The sequence below is a fragment of the Arachis duranensis genome, chromosome 6 (assembly GCF_000817695.3).
Source record: "Arachis duranensis cultivar V14167 chromosome 6, aradu.V14167.gnm2.J7QH, whole genome shotgun sequence".
Classification (NCBI taxonomy): Eukaryota; Viridiplantae; Streptophyta; class Magnoliopsida; order Fabales; family Fabaceae; genus Arachis; species Arachis duranensis.
Window position 1 is genome coordinate 71,740,403 of NC_029777.3, and position 10,352 is coordinate 71,750,754.

Sequence of the window (10,352 nt, forward strand, 5' to 3'; positions counted from 1 at the left end):
ATTTTCAAGAGCCACCCCCTCCATATTATTACCAAGATGAACCACCTCCAATAAATGAAAATTTTCAACCACAAAACGAATTCTACTTTCCACCACAACCTCCCATGGAAGAATACTCGTATCCATTGAACCAAGAGCCATATGATCCCTATCATGATATCCAAGCGGATCAAGAGTCAAGGGATCATCTCAAGGAAGCATTGGATCAATTTCAAGCAACCATGGAGTGTGTTGTGCAACAAGTAGAAAGAATGGAAAACATTGAACCACCACAATTCTACCAAGAAGAGCTACCTTCCTATTATGAACCCTTCCCCCAATTTGATGAACCCTTCCACCCACCCCAATCTCTAATGGATTAAACCCTTGGTGTTTTTGTTCAAGGGCAAGAAGAGATGAAAAGGGATGTGCAAAATTTCATGGCCGCTTTGGATGCGGTAACAAATCAATTAGCCTCCAAATGCTTGAACACTCAAGGAAATCCCATGGCTACATGTGGAGAATCGAATGAAGAACATAGCATGAAGGAGAGATTGGAAACTCCGGTGGGAAATGAGAAAAGTTGCTTTGTATTGGCACAATTGGAGGAAGCCTTAATTGTTGAAGACACGGAAGAAGTGGTAGAAGACTTAGGAGATGCGGAGCCTCCATGGGAACATAGAGTTGAAGAAAATCCCTCCAAGATGATTGAAATTGATGCTAGGGAGGAAAGTGCACACCTTCCAAGGCATATTCCATATGAAGGCTTGGATGGGATAGAGAAAGAATTGAGTCTCCTTGGTGATGAAGAGCAAGCATCAAGTCTTAGTGGTGGAGAATCCTTTGAACTTGAAGAACCTTCTCCGGTTGGATTTGAAAGCGTTGAGGAGGTAAATTTTTCTCACCCTCCCTATTATGATTTGAGTAAAGGAAAAGGTTTAGATAAAATTTTTGAACAAAGGATTGAGGTTAAGAAATCTTGTGAAGAGGTGGAAGTCCTTAGAAATAGAAGGATGAGAGTGGAATACGCTTTGTCAAGATCGTTGGAAGCATCTTTGCCTAGGTTGTCATCTACTCCTTCATTTGAGTGGGTGAAATTCATTTCTATTAGCTTTATTGTCCCACTTGAGTATGGCTTGCTCGAAACGGATGGTCAACTTAGGATGCTTTGTGGGATGAAGCTTAAGCGAAGGATGTTTCATGGTTGGCGTTGCAAGTCAAGGCTCATTTTGGTTGGTACTTCAAAAGTTGAATACAAAGGTGGGAATAGTGCTCAATTAGATGGGTCTAGGAGGATTGTTGGCCACTATATAGAGAATTCACCTTACTCACCACCCGGATGGACTAATAATGATGATCAACCTCAAGACGGGTGTGAAAACAAAGTGTGGGATCCCGGATTACAAGAAGAGGATCAAATTTGGGAGCCCCAAGCTTGTGAAGAACTCCATCAAGACTTGGCTCAATCCATAAGAAATCTTTGGGCACAACGGAGAACCAAGCATTGGTGGGAGTTCCAAGATGAGTACAAGCACAAGCCACCTTGATGAGGAGCTCCCCATAAGTCCAACTTAAGGATAATAAATAAAAGTGCTAGGTGGGAGACACCCCACCATGGTAACATCTTTTCATTTTCTCTTTTGTAAATAGTGTAGAATCTAGTTGATTTCATATTTTTTTTAGTTAGTTGAGTCTAATTGGTAGTTTAGTATGTTAAATAAGGTTTTATGGTATTTTGGTAGCTGTTTGGAGGTTTGGAATGCTTGGATTGGTGCAAAAAACATCGCAAAAAAAAATTTTGAAAAACAGAGCACCATCCACGCGTACGCGCACTGCGTGCGTACACGTGCATCAAGCGTTTTGGACCATCCACGCGAGCGCGCCATGCACGCGTACGCGTGGATTGAGAAGTTCCACCTTCCATACCTTGACCCGAGAGTTAGGCCTGCACTGTGCGGAAATTGGGCCTTTGGCACAAACCTATTTGCGCGCTCGCACACATGACGCGTACGCGCCACTCTCGGAATAAGCCATCGACGCGGACGCACTCTGTACGTGTACGCGTGGAATCCATTACACCACCATCCGCGCGCGCGAGGCATGCGCGCGTACGCGCGGATTTTCTTCCTTCACCACATTTCTTTTCTTCTCCTCTCTCTATTTCTTTCCTTCTCCTTTCTCCTATCCCTCATCCAACACTTCCAAACACCATGGATAACCATTTATTTTAGTTAGTTAATTAGTTAGTTGGTTAGTCGATTAGTTAGTTTTAGTTAGTTTTCATTTTATTTTCTCCTTTTTTTATTATAAGTGTTGGATTATTGACTTTGTTTACTATGCATTGCTGCCTCCTTATTGCCTAAATGCTAATTTAGCATTAATGTTTTTAGATAACCTTTGTTGGATTTTATGATTGAGGTTATATTTTGCTACTTGGTTTTGAGTTTTTCATGCTTACCTTTTGAAAAATACCAAGTGATGAGAATTGCCTTCGAGCTTATAACTCTTTTGAATTGCATGTTGTAGCTAGCCATCATGTGATTTGAATCCTTTTCCTTAATTAGGCAACCTCTTGATGGATGTTATGCATTTACCTTAATGCATTGTGTTCATGACTATGTGCATCCATAAGCTTTGACTTGAATGCTTTCATGCTTCTTTAATGCTTGTTTTACCTTACAATCTTACTTAAAGCATCCCAAGCACACTAGGATAAGTGAAGTGCATGCTTCTTTTGTGACATAACTTTTATGCTAATGTGTGTTCCAAGCCGCGTAATTTAGAATTCACACACTTATTTGTCATTAATGTCACACTAATTCACTCACTCAATTCTAGTGATTTACCTCACTCCAACAAAGTATGCTTCCTTGTTTTTACATCTTCTCATCTTATGGTGTTATATTTTTGTTTTTTCATGAACAATGCACCACAAGCAAACATGGAAGCAGAAGAAAGAACACGCAGCAATTCGGAGAGTCGCCGTACCCCCTTGCTCATCTTTGAGTGCACCGAGGACGGTGCAAACTTTTAAGTGTGGGGAGGTCGTCCGACCGGTCGGTGATTTTGGGTGACAAAATTCTAATCCCAACACTTTTGCATTTCATTTTAAGATTTTAGGATTTTTACTTGCATTTTCTTAATTTTTGCATATATATACACAATAAGCTTAGTCAAAATAATGAAAAATTTTCAAGAATTCTATCTATAGGGCACCAATTGATTTGAGTAAAAACTTTTCATAAAACTTGTGGATCATGTTTTTGAGCTAAGAACACAAGCAAGTGAGTTTTGAGCCTAATGGTGTGGTTACATCTTATAACCACTTATTTTCCTTCTTGTGTGCATTATTCTCTTTCTATAATTGTAATCTTTGATTTGTTTGATTCTTTATGTCCATTATTTTATGTATACATGCATTTATATGATTGAGGCCATCATTTCATTAGCTCACTCGCCCATATAGCCTACCTTTTATCTTCTTTTGTTAGCCATATTTGAGCCTACGATTAACCCACTTGTTCTTAATTTTATCACATTACAAGCCTTAAAGCGGAAAACAATAAATGTCCTTATTTGGATCTTTGATTAGCTTAGGCTAGTGTGTGTGAGTATCATTCAAGTGTGGGAACCTTCGAACATTGGGTGAATAAAAGGGTAGTTTTGTATTATTAGTGTAAATATTGGGAATTTGGTACATACTCATATATTGATCAAATGTAAAACCTTATGCATTGATGTTCTTGTATATATAAAAAAAAAAGGAAAATGAGAAAAAGAAAAAGAAAAGAAAAAACAATATGGAAAAGGAAAAAAAGGAAAAAAATAGAAAAAGAAAGAAAAAGAAGAAAAATAATAAAAAGGGGACAAAATGCCCCAAAGCGAAGCTCAATAAGATCAATGCATAAGTGTTGTGAAATGAGAAAAAGGAAATACATGAGTATGTGAAAAAGTAAAAAATGGGTAGTTAGGTTAGAACTTAATTGTATAGGATGTCATAGGTTAGGTGGGAAGTTTAAGCTTATCAAAGATTCAAATATCAAGTCCACTTAACCAAATATGCATCCTACCTTGACCCTAGCCCCATTACAACCTAAAGAAAAGACCTCATGATACTTGTATGTATGCATGAAATATATGTTGATTGTTAGAAGAAAAACAAATCTTGGAAAGCATGATTAGGAGAGAATTGAGAGAATCAACCCTAAACACTTGAGCGAATAGAGTGCAAACACTACCGGTGAGGGTTTGATGCCCAATTACATGTCTCCACCTATGATCATCTCCTTTCATGCAAGTTTGTAAAAATATTTAATAGCTCAATTCAATTGTGGATTAGACTTGCTAGTCCTTAGCCCTTGTGCATATATGCTTCTTGGGAATTGATTTATTTTGACCAAGCAATTGCATTCAATTAGATAGTTGCATATAGGTAGATTGCATTTAGTTAGTTCCATTGAATAAATGTCATACCCTTTACTTCATTCTTGGTTTAAGCATGAGGACATGCTTGGTTTAAGTGTGGGGAGGTTGATAAACCCCGTTTTGACGGTTTATCTTGCATTGATTTTAAGAGATTTTAATACCTTTCACCCTCATTTATCCATTGAATTAGCATAGTTTTGTGATTGTCTCCTTATTTGTGCTTAGATGTGAAAACATGCTTTTTAGGACTTAAAATAGCTAAATCTAATTCTCCTTGATTCCATTAGATGCCTTGATATGTTTGTTAGTGATTTCAGAAGGCTAGGAATGGATCAAAGGAGTGAAGAGGGAAAGCATGCAAAGTGGAGAAATCATGAAAAGTCAAAGAAGTTGAACTTGCCCATGGACGCGCGCGCGCACCTGGCGCTTGCGCGCACCTTGCGAATTACCCCATGGACGCGTACGCGTGCTGTGCGCGTACGCGTCAGTGCTGGTTTATGATTTCTTAATGAAAACGTGACCAGCGAATTCTCAAGGGTTGTGGGGCCCAATTCCAACCAACTTTGGTGCCTAAACTGCTATTTAAAGCCAAGGATTGAAGAGCAAGGGGAGATGAGTTCATTCACACTCATTAGGATTAGTTTTAGAAGTAGTTTCTAGAGAAAGAAGCTCTCACTTCTCTCTAGAATTAGGATTAGGATTAGGTTTAGTTCTTAGATCTAGGTTTTAATCTTTGCTTTCTTCTACTTCTACCTCTCAATTCTTTGTTGTTACATTCACCATTCTTCCATTCTTTTGTTCCAATTTCCTTTATGTTGTTCTTATGCTTTGTTGTAGATCTACTATTGTTCCTTCCATTTTTCTTCAATTAAATAAGAGGTAATTCATAATAATTGTTCTTCTTTGCTTTTCTATTGTTGATCTCTTGCCCTTATAGTTAGATCTCTCTTTAATTCTTGCAATTTATGTTGTTTACTTTTATTGCCTTCTATGTGTTTGTTGAAATGCCTCTTCTAGATATAGTATAGATTTTGTTCCTCTTGGCCTAGGTAGAGTAATTAGTGACTCTTGAGTTATCTAATTCCTTTGTTGATTGGTAATTGGAGAGATTGCTAATTGGTTTGGAGTGCACTAAAGCTAGTCTTTCCTTGGGAGTTGGCTAGGACTTGTGGCTCAAGTCAATTCATCCACTTGACTTTCCTTTATTTAGTAAGGGTTAACTAAGTGGTAGCAATGAACAATTCTCATCACAATTGAGAAGGATAACTAGGATAGGACTTCTAATTTTCACACCTTACCAAGAGCCTTTTATAGTTGTTAGTTTACTTTCTTGCCATTTATCTTTTATGCCTCTTATCAAAACCCCAAAATAACTCACAACCAATAACAAGATACTTTATTGTAATTCCTAGGGAGAACGACCCGAGGTTCCAATACTTCGGTTTATAAATTTAGGGGTTTGTTTTAGTGACAAACAACTTTTTGTATGAGAAGATTATTGTTTGGTTTAGGAACTATACTTGCAACGAGAATTTATTTGTGAAATTCTAAACCATCAAAAATCCTAATCATCAGATCTCAGGCTTTGAAACTACAAAAATTCATCCAACTCCCCCTATTGTTCCTTTTGGCTAGAGAGACCAAAAAGCAAAGTAATAAAATAAATTTCATCTCAGATTAAAAAAAGTAAAAGACTGTAAATTTAATGGCCAAAGAACACTAAACCAGTTAGAATCAAAATTTACAGAAGATAATGTATAAATTACCTAAATTCTTTGATTTTGGACATCAAGAAGGGTTATTAAATAATTACTACTAACATACATGCAAGAAATAGCCTGGAGAATCTTCTAAGCAAAGAAATCAAATAAATTTTATATAAAAAATACTTTAAACACATGAGAAAAATAGAAAAAAAAAGAATAAAAAATTAAATTCAAACAGAATGAAAAAATTAAATAAAAAAGATTAGCAAAGAAACATATGAATTAATAATAGTAAGTTCAAATTACACTAATCAATATAACTTATCCCCTTACAAAGATACTTATGAATGACGAAATCAAAACAAAAGCAAATGAACAAACCTTCAATTTCTCATGAGCTTCATTCATAAAATTTTTCAGCATTCCTTTATTTGGTGAGTATTATTTATATAACTGAAATATAATCAAGTAATAACCATGTGTTTAGATTGAATGCTAATTTATAGAAAGTAGTAACAAAAGAGTAAGAATAATAACACTTTTTTATATTAAAAAATGTTGCTGCATTGTTTCTTTTATATGATTGAATTCATTTGCTTAGCTTAAGATTTTCGAATAGTAAAACTAAATCAATAAAGCAATTAAAAGGTAGCAGAAATACTTACATCAAATGCCTTGGACTCAAATTATTTTTTATTTGCATGTTCTCACAGATTCACCAAAGAGTATTGCTTACTCATCATATCTGTTGAAATCAGATGTTGTTCACATAGTGTAAGACCTTGAATATGCCACATATGAGTATTTGCAATCTATAGAAATTGTAGAATGATAAAAATTAAATTTCCATGTATTAATGTTCAAAGAATTGAAAAAGAAGCTCACACATTGTTGGATCAATAAAAGTAATGAACTTGACACAAAAGCAATCTCTTCAACAAAGAAAACGACCATGCAGACAGAAAACGCAGAACAAAGAATAAAAAGAGCATCTTTTTCCCATAAATTGAGAAGTTATTTTATCTTTTAATTGAAAATCTTAAAAGTTCTTTCCCTCCATCAATAAGTAGGGCACAATATAACCCATTAACCACAATTATAAGGAAGCTAAGTAACATAACTATATGATGCTAAATCTGCAGTCTATAGTTTAACAAACCAATAAAGCAAGCAAACAACATAACCATATGCAACGTTCTCAGCAACAAAAACAATAATTAAATTAAAACAAAAAGATAAAATGAAGCAAATTATCTTAAACAAATCAAAATAAGATTTTAGGTGAAGAAATAATAGTGCACTATATTCCATCAGCATAAGAAGTAAGAAAAAGTTCTAGATGTACTTTTCTAGTGGCTTGCCTCTGCAAGGAGCTCCTGCTTTGATCTGACCTAAATCCAAATACACACACACATGAAACAAACTAAAAGAAAGGAAACAAACGTTTTGAAAGAAAAACAGAAGATTAGGGAAAAAATAATATTTTCTAATTTTGAAATTAAAAAATTTACCTTTGCCTCATAGTCGATAACATCTTCAATGGCAAGATATCTACCACCATTCTTCTCTTCCATCTCCAATGGTGAATCTCTCCACCGATTAGCTTTCCGGCATCACAACCTTGCTACCAAGCTGCTTCCTCGTCGATTATAGCAGCATGATTTAGTGCATCTAAAATCGACGATGGTCAGTAAAAAAGAAAGCTAAATAGTTATATCCAAATTAGTTGAGCCTTCTAAATAAGAAGAACATAGTGAAAAGAGAACGATGACCGAGCAGCAGTAGAAGAAACACATACCGTAGTAACCATCTTTGACATTGGCATGAGAGCTTTTTCTCCACTGTGAAAGCCCTGTTCGCCTCTGCTCCTGAAGTTCGCTTCTCGTTGTCTGCCTCCTCTTCTCTCAGATCTTGCTCTGGAGGAGAAGTCTCGATCTGTCCTCCGCCCCATTGTAGCCCATCTCGGCTGTGAGTCTTCATCGCCCTCTTTCTCTGCTCATTCTGCCGCTGCTGCATTTGGGATGGATAGAGAGAACTTTAAGACATTAGGGTTTCAAAGAGAGAGAGAGAATGTGATTATACGGAAGATCAAGGAAACCAAGCCTTATTCTTTATTTTTTATTCCAAAAAACTCAATTAATATCTTATATGTTTTTATATACCAACAGATCACAGTATACATAATAGTAATTAACATTTATTTGAAACAAAACTAAAGAAATCCTAAAAAACACGATGACGAAGCATCCGATATCTAACCTGTTCTGGTGAGCGAACATTTGGAATTAAAGGACTTCTGTTGTGTTCGGCCCACTTTTCCAGCCCCTTATCCGAGATTTACCATTTCAGTCGTGAACTCACCATAATGGTTCCCGCCGTGGCCTCCGCATTGCCTCCAGACACTGTTCTGAGGGGTCATTGGCGGCAGAAAACAGCGATGAAACTCGGTAACGTTTGTCTTTAGGGCTTCCGTCGCCAGCCCCCTCCCCCCTCTTTGATTGGACCAGATCCTGATTTCGCTGGGCATATACTGGCATTTTGAGCAATTAAAGAAATTGTTTCTTCCTCTTTATAAATACTGTCGGTGTCAATGCAGCCGTTTACAGCATCCGTCCATTGAGATCAATAATGTTCCTAGAGAGAGATATCGCAGAGCAACATTGAGAGAATAGCCAGATTTGAAGAGAAACCCGAACTGAAGGGAGGAAAATGAGGTTGAAGGGCTAGAGTTTCAGAGTGAGAAAAACATCGAGAGAGAAGGAAAAAGTGTGTATCTCAAGCAAAAGCAATGGATGGTAGAATACAAAAAAGGATAGAGAAGCAGAGAACTGGGTTTGAGAGTGAGAGCAACACCATGAGAGAGAAAGTGAGAAAATGAGAGTGAAAGAGAGTGTCACACAGAGGAGAGGGAAGGATTAAGGTCACCACACCGACGAAAATGATCCAAACCAGGAGATAATAGCCAATCGAGGAGAGAAGGAAGGGAATGAGGGGATTAGGGTTTTTGAGAGAGATATAGAGAGGAGAGACAGCGTCAAATAAAAGATAGAGAATGGAGAAAGAAGATGAAAGCGAGAATGAAACGTGCTTAAGTTACTCCTTTTTCATTTTTTATTCCAAATTAACGTGAGAGTGACGCGTGGCTTAGTGAGCCACGCCAATTATACAAGTAGTATAAATATATATATATATATATATATATATAATCTTTGTCGTATTATATTTCGCACATCGAATATTACAGGTAGATTAATTGGCAAAACATATTAAACAATTTACAAATTAAGTGAGCATGAGAAAACGAGATTGCACTATTATATGAATTACGGATATTTCGTTAAGTTATCGTATCTGCGTGTTGAATATATTTCAGACACCATACTTATTAACATTCATCTAATATACGTGTCTAACCGTGTCTTAATAAAAAATAAATTTTTTTCAGATACATTTAGACACACTTAAATACCAATTTTAAATACTTGATATAATTAAATAAAACATTAAAAATAATTAAAAGAATTAATTTATATTTTAATATCAATAAAATATTAAAATATGATTACGATTTATCTAAAAAATACTTTATATTTTATATGTATATGTATATGTATCCGTGTGTCTTATAAAATTTTAAAATTTGCATATCGACATATCCCATATAATATTATATCTCGTATGTGTGTCAATATCCATACATCATAAACACTTATTAAAATCACCGTCATCATCTTGTTGCTTGTTCCAAAGTTTATAAATCTGCCACGGGAAAAATAATGGACAATATATGTAACTCTACTCATTTTATTGGTAATTTGACATAGTAAATCTTGATATTTTAAAAAAAAGGTAAAATAATGTTTTTTATATTTAAAATTTTGTTAAAAATTAAAGTCGCCTATAATATTTTTTAGGATGAAATACATTTTTTGTTTCTAAAGTTTGGCAAAAAATTTAAAAATATTTTTAAATTTTATTTTTTTTAATTTTGTCTCAGAAGTATACAATTTGCATCAAATATATTTTTAATGGCTAAATTTTCAAAAAATTTAAAACTAATCTAACAATAATGCATAAAGATTATACTTAATTTACTTGTATCGAAAATTGTTTTTATGAAATTGTTGTTGAATTGGTCTTAAATTTTTTTAAAAATTAGTTATCAGGGATATATTTGATGCAAATCGAAATCTTTTGGGACAAAATTGAAATAAAATAAAACTTAGAAGTATTTTTAAATTT

At 35.1% G+C, this 10,352-nt stretch overlaps 1 long non-coding RNA gene across 3 annotated transcripts in view; it reads right to left on the bottom strand.

Moving 5' to 3' along the window:
- Positions 1-7,768, bottom strand: part of LOC110273201 (uncharacterized) — a 13,023-nt gene extending 5,255 nt beyond the window's left edge. For 2 of the 3 annotated variants that reach the window (XR_008010717.1, XR_008010716.1), the window contains exons 1-4: positions 7,622-7,768; positions 7,456-7,501; positions 6,776-6,922; positions 6,492-6,563 (exon numbers count right to left, since the gene is read on the bottom strand). This is a non-coding gene — a long non-coding RNA (uncharacterized LOC110273201). The remainder of the gene's footprint in view (positions 1-6,491; positions 6,564-6,775; positions 6,923-7,455; positions 7,502-7,621) is intronic. The other variant, XR_002364640.2, reaches the window with a different exon arrangement.
- Positions 7,769-10,352: the final 2,584 nt, after the last annotated feature.